Raw genomic sequence first — 12,255 nt, 5'->3', positions numbered from 1 at the left:
AAGACAGGATAGAAGATTAAGATGGGAACAGCATGATTCAGGGCCACCATGAGTACAAGATATGATATGATATGATATGGCATTTATAACGCGCCTATACACAAGTGTTTCAAGGCGCGCAAAGCAAGTCCAGCATGAGAGTTGAGAAAGGGTGACGCAAGTCCATAAAAGTCAAATCCAGCATTGGCCACAAGATGGTGATGGTGAAACCATAATGTATCAGGACAGACTCCTGCAGAAGTAGACTGGGGCTGAGGGGAGCAGTGTAGAAGAATCAAGCAAAAACAGGCAACACCTGTGTGCGAGAATGGCGGGGGGCACAAGGGAACATCACAGGTGATCAGAGGGGTTGGGGATAGCCTGTGGGGACACAGGGGGTAAACACATGTTTGTGCATGCTTACCTGCTCTCTGAGCAGGGGGTCAGACCCTGGGTCTTCCTGGTCCGAAGAGGTCCAAACAGGAATTGCCCTTTTCTTTGTCAGCCCTTCGCTTCGGACCCCGGATGATAGATGCCCTTGATCTAAGAGTTAAGAGCAGGAAGTAAGAGACCGGGCTAAGAAGGTGGGTGGTGCTTAGGCCAGGTGACCTAGAAACACTTGTACCTGCTCCCCATCTGCAAAGGAAAAGAGGCTGGAGGGCTCCTTAAGTAGGGAAAAAGAGCGGCAACAAGAAAGGCACTAAGTGGGCGGGGCTTGCAAAGTGGGGAAAAAGAGCAGCAACCTGGAAGGCACCAGGTGGGCGGGGCTTAGGCCAGGTGACATAGATCCACTTGCACCTGCTCCCCATCTGCAAAGGAAAAGAGGCTGTAGGGCTCCTAAAGTAGGGAAAAAGAGTGGCAACTAGGAAGGCACCAAGTGGGCAGGGCTTGCTAAGTGGAGAAAGTGCAGCAACCTGAAAGGCGCTAGGTGGGCAGAGCTTAGGCACAAACTGACACACTGAAATACCTCAGAGTAATGTATCTGATACCACTGTTCAGATTAAGTGGTGTCCAAGATGTTAGTGAAGTAATCCACCTATCCAAGAAGTACACAGACCTGCCTGTGGCTCACTTTGTCGCTAAATATATTCATAGAACGTGGCAAAGGAGGAACAATGCCCTTGTGGGTATTTCGTGAAGGTTCTGAAATGAATAAATCTCTACAACCTAAATTGTAACTCTTTTTTTAAAGGATCCCTGACTAGGGTCCACCTGGACTCTGGTCGATCAATCATTGTATTGTATGTCATATTTGTATCTTATTGTTACCAATGTTTTAGCCCTCATGAATTCATGATGATGTTAACGATTTTTACTGTTGGAATGCTCCGTGATTATTTTTTGTTGGGATGCTAACTGATATGGTTTATGCTGAATGACGTTTATTTTGATTGACTAGGGTTTCCTGTTCACTCCGATTCATATCCCATCTTCCAAGGTCAGTGAGAAACAAACTTAACTTGCAAATACATCTGTTGTAACATAACTTAGATCCGAGACGCAAGGACTTGTTACAACAAACCTTCATAGGAAAACAAATGGGTTAGGTAAAGCCTTCCCCAATCGATCAGCTCAGCAATGGAATAAACTGCCATTGAGCTTGAGATCCGAATCAAACCTCCTAAGATTCTGACAGCAATTAAAAACCTTCCTATTCAAATGAACTAGACATCCCTGAGTTGTATTGTTCCTTCTATGTGTCTTGGCATCACAACTGTCTTGTGTACTGTTCATTACGCAGTCGAATGCTTTACGTAAGTTAACATCTCTATGTGGCGCCCTGATGCCTGCAGGCTTTCGGCACCTTGCAAACAAATAAATAAATAAAATAAAAATAACTATAGTATAACATGTCTGCTTCATCATTCTCCTAAAAACAGAGAAGTAAAATAGAGAAAACCCTACTTTCCAAACAGTGCATATACACTTTAGCAAAACAGACATATAAACATATTTAATTTATCCTACAAATCCTACAATTTATGATGTACATAAAATAGAGAAAACACAAAGGGGCCAATTCATGGAACAAATATGCGCCGAAAATCTTGGCGATTCATGGAAGCCCTGCGTATGTTTTCCTCGGGATGTGCGCAAAATCCATGTGTGGCGCAGACGGGCACACACACAATTGCAACATCCCGAATGACGTGCACAGTGAAAGCGCACAACGTTAGCACACACCAAAAAGGGGGCGGAACACAGGACGTAACGCGGGGGAACAACACGTGAAAAAGAAGGCGTAACTGGGGAAGTACTGCAGGGAAATACACAGAATTTCCACGCGCACACGAACAACACATATTCATGGAATTGAAAACGTGAAACTTGTGCACGACAAAAGACACGCATAGGCCTAAACACGTCTGCCACACGAAGGCAGGCATTAGCGTCCCTGTGCATTACAAAAAACACATATATAGAGCTACGATTAATGTCCCAATCTGTGGCCCCCTAGGAGAAATGACGAGTCATACAACGCACAGGCACCCCATAAAAGCAAGAAAAAGAGATAAGAGACCCCTGTAGCCCACATACATGTAAAAAAACACACGGAGTACGCTGTGGCAGCCAGGAACCCCAAAAATACATACACAATCAACACGCAGGCTTGTATTCCCAGAAATAAAGGGGTACGCGACAAACAGGGACACCTGCAGTGGGTAACATAACATGTGCGACTCACCGTCTGCCTTGCGTGTCGAAGAAGAACGCATAGCCAACACCCACCCACTGTGAAGTAATCGCATGTGATCCCCAATGCCTGGAAAACACACGCACTGCTTACCATGAAAAGCATGTACAGAGTGATGGAAACCTACGTGGGACCCTCAAACCGTGCCAGGGAAACGCCCGCGCGTATTATGTAACATACGCGCTTATGCGCTAAGGTCCTTTCCTCTAATGACGCGATGACGTGCAGTTTTTTCACGTGCCAAATCACTCTGTATCAAGCTGGCCACGCGACAACACACGTAAGACCACGCTCATGCCCAGAAAGCCGAATTATTGCCCCCCCCAGAGCCCCGAGCAGCCTCCCATGAGCCAACTGCTGCTGCCTGCCTGCCTCCACCGTGCCCTGCCATTTGGTGCCTGCACATCTGCCATCTGCAGGGGTCCAGATGCTGTGACCACCCCTGCTGGAACAGAAGACCCCCGACTGGTGTTCCATACCTCCACGGCCCAGCCTCAGGACCCAGTTGCCAACCCACACCTGCTTCGGGGGTCGTCATGTCGGGGCAAACACCATCAGAGACCACTGGCGACCACCAGTCAGAGAGGCAGAGGGCTACCAGCTTCAGCGATAAGGAAGTTGGTATCCTGGTGGAGCAAGTTCTGGGGCATTATGATGCCCTCTTCACACCATTGCGCGCCAACAAGGAAGGACGGGCGAGGATCTGGGAGGACATAGTGGGTGCCATCAACGCGGAAGGGGTGGCACCCCATGACATCAAATACGTCCAGAAGCGTTGGGAGAACTACAAATCCAGGACCCTCAAGAAGGCCCGGTGTCTCTTGGAGGCAGTGGATGCAGTGGGGCACCAGGCCCAGTTTACCATCCAGGAGGTGAGGGTCCTGGAGCGCATTCACCCAGTGCTTCACCACCAGATCCTCAGGATGCAGGCCTGTCTGGAGTCGAGCGGTAAGTGCCCATGCATTCATGTTTGAAAAAGTGCATGTTGAAGCGTGGTGATAGTTAGGTACTCGGCTGCATGTTTGACATGGGTCATGTATGGATGTGTGTGTGCATGGAAATGATGGTGCTGCATTTGAGTCTAGTCAGGCATGACCCATATGGATGGTGTATATGTTACATTGCATCATGCTGAGCAGAATGCAGAATGCACACATGTATGCATGCCTGTGTCTGTACCGTGACATGTTTGTGGTGTGATAGATGTGTGCTGCAGTCATGGACATGCATGAAGTACATGTCTGTGTGTCAGAGTAGTATGTGCACCATGGATGCATGACACATGTCTGTGACGATGTGTTGAATCACTGATACAGCCTACTCATCCTTGTATCCACTGTGTCTGTGGGCATACGGGGCCAGATGCATGACCCTCCAGTCATGTGTGTGCATGTGATCTGCATGTCCCATGATGCATGTGAGTTTCAGGCCACCATTGGATGCATCTACGGTGTGGTGGACATGGAAGCAAATTATTGTTGCATGTGCCATTCCGGTTCCTGCATGTGTGTTGCCTGCACTGACCCATGTGTTGTTGGGAGACATGATGGAAGTGATGATTGACAGTGCCACGCATCTGCTATTGCTTCCTGTTTAGGGGACCATTGTACAGTACCCTGATACATGTGTTCAAAGTCTCCCTTTACACAGTGGCGAGTGAAGAAGAGGGCGGAGACGGCGCTGTGGAGGAAAGCGGCAAGGATGCCCCCACTTGCCGGCGACGCAAAGCCCAGTCACCCTCCCAGGAAATTCCATCATCCGGGAGCGAGGGGACTGGTGCCGTGACTGCCACTACGGCTGCAGCAGAAGGGGCGGATGAGGCCCCACAAGGGCTTGCTACGTCGAAAGACGGTGTGGAGCCATCCAGGTTGGTGATGTGTATAGAGGAGGAGGAGGAGGCAGCTACAGAGCCGCACATGGGGCCTGGTGGGGGTGGTACCACTGGTGCAAGAGGTGCAGTCCAGGGGCAGTGGTAGGAGGTAGCACAGGGTGCCGCGGAGTTGCCTGTGCATGTCTCTCTCCCTGACACTGTGACTGCATCACCATGCACCAGCAGGGATGCCTCGTCCCAGGCCGGTCCGCAGGTAGGGGGGAGGTCCACGTCATCTGGCACTCCTCTACCTGCGGACGAGGGGACCTGTGACTGGATGGAGTCCGTCCTGATTGGTGTTGCATTGCGCACACGTGACATTCATGATGACATGCGTGGTTCCTGGGGGGACCACGCACGTCATCACGAAGAGCTGTGTGCCAACATGACCCATTTGGGAGGGGCTATGGTCGGGGGTTTCCTCCATTTGTCGGCCAGTCTTGCGGCCCTCTCCTCCTCTGTGCACACTATACGCCAGTCGTTCTCCCTGCCGTCTTCCAGCCAGGATGCCACCAGGGCCCCCTGTGGATCTGCCCCAACAAACACAGCCAGCCAGGTGGAGATCACATCCCTGCCGCAGTCGGGAGTCGGAGGTCCAGCAGGGGTGGCCACCGCACCAACTGGACCCCAGCGGATGGAGGATGTAAGAGCATCATCGGGCAGGGCACGTGCACGACGGTGCCGGGGGATTCCATCAGCCCCGATGTCGTTGTGGTGGCAGAGGCAGTTGCGGCAGAGGCAGCAGCAGGCACAGCGTGGGAGGTCATCAACACCCCAGGGGCAGGCATCAGTCTAGGGGCAGGAGGACCCAGGACTGGGAGTGTCTTCCATGTGGCAGCGCTTGGGCCAGCAGATAGATGTAGAGAGGCGGCGGGCAGAGAGGGCACGGCTCAGGATGGTCAGGGCGGAGAACTCCATGCACCAGGCTTTGAGGCAGGCAGAGGGCCTCGAGGAAACTCACAGGGATTTGAGGGATTCAATGGCTGCATGCCTGTGAGACCTCGAGTCCAGGGAACATGCCCACCTCCGGAACATCGACATGGAGTTCGATGATGCCCTGGCCCAGAACAACGAACAGTGAGCCGTGGGACTAGGCTGCCGGCTTTGTAAATAGTTATGTAGTTGTAGGTTTCCATTATTTTTTTTCCTTTGGGGCACATGGACTATGCCCCGCCTTTTTGTATATAGTTATTACTTAGGTAGGATTTAGGTTAGGTTGTATCTGTATTGTTGGGCTCATGGACCCTTGGATGTTCTTTTGTAAATAGTTTTGGACCTGGATTTTTTTTTTCTTGGACCCACGGTGGAATACTTTGCTTTTTTTTACTCTGATTTTTGTTTGATGGACTGACCCATTGGATCCATTTGGCTTTGGGATTTGTTGATTTCAGCATTCATTTCTTTCCCTTCATTTCGGAAATCCAGACTTTCAATTATTTATAATTTTTCTTGTGTGATTTCGTTTTATTCATTCTGTTTTCATGTAATGCATTTTTTTATTTACTACATTTGTGTGGACTTCTCGAGTCGGGGCCTGCTGGCAGGTGCCCGTCACTGGGGTTGGGGGACATGAGTCGGGGCCTGCTGGCAGGTGTCCGTCACTGGGGGTGGGGGACATGAGTCGGGGCCTGCTGGCAGGTGCTCCTCAGTGGGGTTGGGTGAGGGACATGAGGCAGGGCTCACAAGTGTGCTCACAAGTGCATGGTTCCATTTGGGCTGCCTGTGGGGCATGGTCTGGGGTGTAGGGTGGTCCCCAGTGGTGTGGGCTGCCTGCAGGGCATGGGGAGGGTGGGAGGGCCACACTAGGGAGGGCCCACACTGCCAAATAGCGTGTGAACCTACACACGGACGCACCAGAAAACACATACCCCATTCGCACTGGGCCAATAGCGTGTGAAACTACACACGCATGCACCAGAATGTGCACAGGCAGCCAATCCACCCTCCCCATACCCTACAGGCAGCCCATCCACCCTGGGCATGCCCCGCAGGCAGCCCATCTACCCTCCGCATACCCTGCAGGCAGCCCATCCACCCTGGGTGTACCCCGCAGGCAGCCCATCCACCCTGGGCATGCCCCACAGGCAGCCCATCCACCCTCCCATACCCCGCAGGCAGCCCATCCACCCTGGGCATGCCCCGCAGGCAGCCCATCCACCCTCCCCATACCCTGCAGGCAGCCCATCCACCCTCCCCATACCCCGCAGGCAGCCCATCCATCCTGGGTGTACCCTGCAGGCAGCCCATCCACCCTGGGCATGCCCCGCAGGCAGCCCATCCACTCTGGGCATGCCCCGCAGGCAGCCCACTCCACAGGGGGGCCTTTTTCCATGTGTTTTCGCTGACGAGAGCGGGGTACGTGTATTCTGGTGCGTGCGCTGGGAGTTTTACGCACTATTGGCCTAGCACGAACAGGGTACATGTATTCTAAGGTGTGCGCTGGTAGACAGGTTTTCGTGGTTGGGGGGCTGTATGCTAGTCCACTGGCCTTTGCGCCATGTACTGGATTTGTGCAATGTTTCTGGCGCATGGGGCGGGGTTGGGGGCGTAACTGGTGCTGCTGCAGGGTCGCTGCACCACTCTGCGCAACGGCTGCTTATGGATGTGAAAATCCATGAATATGCTGTGCGCCACTTGTGTGCTGAATTCTATGAATTACCCCCTATATCACTAACATTCCGCTGCTCCAATGAATGAATACATCTTACCAATAGTCCAACACAGACCATCGGCACACTGCGAGCTCTGGAATCAAAATGAAAAAAGTACAGAAAAAGATAACTTTAATAGCTTTCAGAAATCACAAGCACAAAAAAAGGACTGCAGAAAGCAAACTAGTACATGCCCAACACATATTTATTACAACATATATCAATAAATAAACCCCAACAAATTCTTCAAAGAATACCTTGAAGAAGATTTACACACCTTTTTATTTTTTTAAATATGTCAAATTACATAACCTCGGCTATAACCCTGGTTACAGGACAAAAAACCACCTATAGACGCGGCTACATGTCCATTTTTCAAACATGCCAAAAAACACATATAACATAGGTTAAAAATGTAATTCACACATGCCATCAGGTGTGAACATCCAAACCAAAAAACATATAGAAATCTGTGCTAAAAAATCCATGATATAATCTGGTCACTGCACCAAAACACAAACGGTTATAACTGTGGGTACAGCCAATGGGTACATACCCACGGCTACCAAAGCCTGCCACAAAGTTCAATGTAAGATTGCAGCATTCATAGCGGTGGATCAGGTCAACCATCAGTAGCCGCAACTATTTATACAGGTTCAAAAAGACATAATAACAATGTGTGACAATTCAACGAACATAACAGTACACATAAGGGCATGACATCAGAAGCAAATGTGAAATTGTTTAATTTAAAAACAAGGGAACACCATGATCACTGCACAGAAATTGAAATTGCCATAAATTCGGCTAAATTATAGAAGCATCTACACATGACCAAAAAATATCATGGGCGCACCTATTCCCGCCAAAATACATGACGTCCAATTGGCTTGGTGATACCCGCTCAGGAAATATGTTACCTACGGCTATAAACTAATCGCTAAAACTACAAACCTAAAATCGTATTTCCATCTTCCCAAACTATAAACAAGTGTCCGTAACATGCCTACCATCCCCCCTCTGCTTCCTATGGTCCACCTCTATCTTCCTTGGTTTATCACAGTCACCTAAAACACTCTATGCATGTATGATCCTGGCCCACCCAAAATTATGTATAGCCGCCACCACCAATAACCACAAAAACATTTCTCCTTGGCTAGCTCATTGGTCCCTGTTGTAACCGCTGTTGAAATAGAAAAAGACATAAAAAGTATTACTTTTTTCCAATGTACCTAAAATGTTCTCTGCCTGTCTCTTAAAAGAGCCTTTCGGTGCTCTATCCAATGTAGAAGCAAAAGAAATATCTTCAATGTAGACCCGGCTACACCCACCAAAAATACAGAGTGCCCCATTCCCTTTATTGTACCCGTGACTATTATTCAGATGTACATATGATATCCGCAGCTACAATCCACCTGACTAGGCACAACGTTTCATCGGATGCTTTCATAGCTGCGGCTCCAATATACTTGAAAAGTTCTCTGGGTGGCTCTTAAAAAGCCTTTGGGTGCCCTAACCAATATATAACCAAAATATATTTTTTAAGTTAGAAGAAAATACCCTTCACCTCTATTACAATTACCAAAAATATCAAACATTTCTGTATGCTCTTTCTTGAGACGATTAATTAATGTTCTTTTCCAAACAAAAAAACACTGTGCTCCCTGTTAAAAGAAATTCACCACAATTGCAGGCTAAATCTCTAATTTCAAAAATGACATCTGACATAATATTATAGAACCAAACAAGCTTTGTAAGCCAACGCTTTCCCAACACATCAACTATATCCTCAACATCCCTATGAACCCCATTATCAAATTCTCCACAGTCTTTTGCACAATGAAAATGTTCTCCTTCTGAAATTGGCTCCATGTTTGAAATATACAATGCACAATTAATATAACACCAAACACCACACAATCTACTACAACCACTCCTCACTCTCAATCAACAAAAATGGACAATGTACAATATAATCTACATTTTAATTGACATATAAAAACATCAATAAAAAACATTTTCTAAAATGTTCAACAATTCAACAGCATCTGAGGTACTTGACATTCTATTGGCAGCCGTCCACCACACAGGCAATGAACAACCAATCAACAAGTAAACACAAACATTACAACTTCTCTCCTCATGTACTCTTCCTCCATTGCTAATTCTAATATCTGAAGGGTCAAACTGTTTTCTTTTTACCACACCAAAATGGAAAACTACATACCATGGTTGGAGGACAATTATCCCACAGAGGAGGAAATAAAAAAAAAGAAGTTGAACACAATGCACCAGAAGAAAATGCAGCACAATCAGGATTATACATTCTGTATATTCATTCAAAATAAGAGTAACTATTATATTAAAAGTAGCAAATATGACTGTCCAATCACGTATAATCTCCAAACACATATAATGTATCTACGTACTATAACACTGGCAACATTTTTACAATAAACACGATCCATTTTAAAGTGTATTATATCTTCAATTATTTAAAAATATTTCAAATATTTTCAAACAGATGAAGAAGTGATTCAAGTGTCAAGAAGATGCCAACAACAACAACCAACAAAAAAAGTACCCACGAGTAAAATTATGTATTTCTTGAAAGAAGTAAAATAACTAATACTTAATATTCAACAAGAAATACATTCTCTGAAAAAGGATATTCAAAATGTAAGACAAATCATGGACAGTAAACATTCTGATAATTGGGTAACAGAAGAAGATTCATCATGTGTTCAACATACAATTAAACATAAACCCCCAACCACATTCCCATCAAAATAAACCTGTTATGAATAAAATGTGATTCCATATTTATTTACCTCTAAATATGTACACTTAGATGTATGACAAATGTATCCATTTTTTTACATGTTACAATAAATGTTGACAAACACCACACTCAATACAAATTAAAAAAATCCACATTACATTTTGTGTCTGTATTTCTTTTGGTAAACCGACTATAAAATATTAAAAGCAAAATACACAATAAAAAAGGTACATAAAAAAAGAGTGTTTTTCTCTGCATTGTATCTTTTACAGCGGGTATAAGTAAACAAATTTGCAGCTACAACACCCCCCAGTTGTTGCTGTGGTTAGCCGTGTCTCAAACAACCTATGGTTTAAAAAATATATATATTTTGAGCTAAAATAAAAGAAAACATGATCAGTTCAACAACACACACTTTGATACACACAATTTAATATGCACGTTTTATGGCTCTCATATTTTGTATACAGTGCATTGGTTTATAGTATTTCCATCTAATGCCACTGCATCTATTTTTTTCCATCTAAACACTTTGCATCTAATGCATTTAAACAAAAAAAATGTTTTGTGCCCCGACTCCTGTTGTTTACCCTTTATAGTGCACCTAAACAAACATTAACCTTTTCCCCCTTTAGATGGACAAAATTAGATGGAATGGCATTAGATGCAATGGCATTAGATGGAAAGACCAGATACCAGTGCATCACATGCACTGTGTGAGATACAACATTTGTGCATAGACCACTGTTGATCTCTTTCCACTTTCTAATCATTGGGATGGAGAGAAAAAAAATCCAATTTGGATTTTAAAAAAACATACACCAATGTAAAAAGGTAATAAACAGGGATGTATAAGCTGGGTGAAAATAAACAAAGGACATTGTGCTAGCTAGTTGCAGCAAACAGGATGGGAAAGGTTGAGTAAACTTGTAGAACAAGGATATATATATATACTGGGTAAAAATAAACATAGACTATTATACTGGGTGGTTGCAGGGCAAATGATGGGGAATGATAAGTCAACTTGGAGAACAAGACAGAATAGGGTATGATAAATAAACATGGAGGACAAGGGACAGAAAACACACTTAAAAAAGAATGATGAACAATGCACAGTCACTTGGCAACATTGAGCGATTCTCTTTTTAGAGTTGTCATTTTCATATTCTTCCCCAGTTGGACATTCCAACATATCCAACCACAAGAGTAGCAGTAGTGATAATGTCATGATGTGGGTTCTGAATCCATTGACATCCAGAATGAAAACCACTGCTCACATTTGGCAATTTTTTAAATTCAAAGAACACTGTTCTAGAAACGATGCAGAGGACATAGGTTGCACATTCTGCAACAAAACTCTATGTCTTGGTCCTTCTGATGTTCCATCTCAAAGCCTACGAACATCAATAATAATAAACCATCCAATGCAAGTCCATTGGGATGAGGTGGATGATATCTATCAAAAAGTGCATGAACATCATAATAGAAAAATGCACATGCCTATTCTTTGCATAGACAGAGATCAGCGTCACCTGCACAACCTCCATCCACCAGTGCAACAACATCACCAACTGCAAATGAATCCTCAACTTCATCGACAAAATCAACCACACACACTCCTCTTTTACCAATGCCAGATCGTTCCTTGATTCCATGATGCAAGTCTTGTGCAAACAATGACACAAATGGGTAGTTAAGAGAGGAGACACATTTGAGAAATGCCAATCCATCTTCCTCAAATCCAGTACAAAGATGTGCATGATGCTGATCAAAATGCAAACCAAGCACCACATAATAAAAAATCATGTGGCTGAAGCATTATGTGCAGAAAAATCAGCACATCAGCCACACTCCTGCCATCTCCACAGTAAGAATTCTGGAACCAAACTAGACACTTGAAACACCTGCAATACAATGCCGTTGTGTATAATTACTGTATGTACTGCCCAATCTGTAACCATGATTATGTATATTCTTGTAATGCGCCCAGATACATCTGGGTGTGGCGCGCACTATAAATAAATAAACAAACAAACAAACAAACTCCATTTAAAACACATTTAAAACATCATCAGAAATGCTAGTTAGGTTCAAAAAGAAATTATTTAAAAAAACTATCTACAAATGTGCTGCTCCCATCTCCACAGTACCACTATGTGTTGAATATAGGTTGACCTTTCACAGAAGTTAACTGTCCAACATGTGGGGCAAATCCACTGGGATGATGAGAAGGATACAGCTACAACAAAATAAACAAATAGAACATGACTAAAATGAA

Source organism: Ambystoma mexicanum, chromosome 5p, assembly GCF_040938575.1.
Source record: "Ambystoma mexicanum isolate Mex_15411 chromosome 5p, UKY_AmexF1_1, whole genome shotgun sequence".
NCBI lineage: Eukaryota > Metazoa > Chordata > Amphibia > Caudata > Ambystomatidae > Ambystoma > Ambystoma mexicanum.
The sequence above is the reverse complement of the archived record's forward strand: the minus strand, read 5'-3'. Positions refer to the sequence as shown.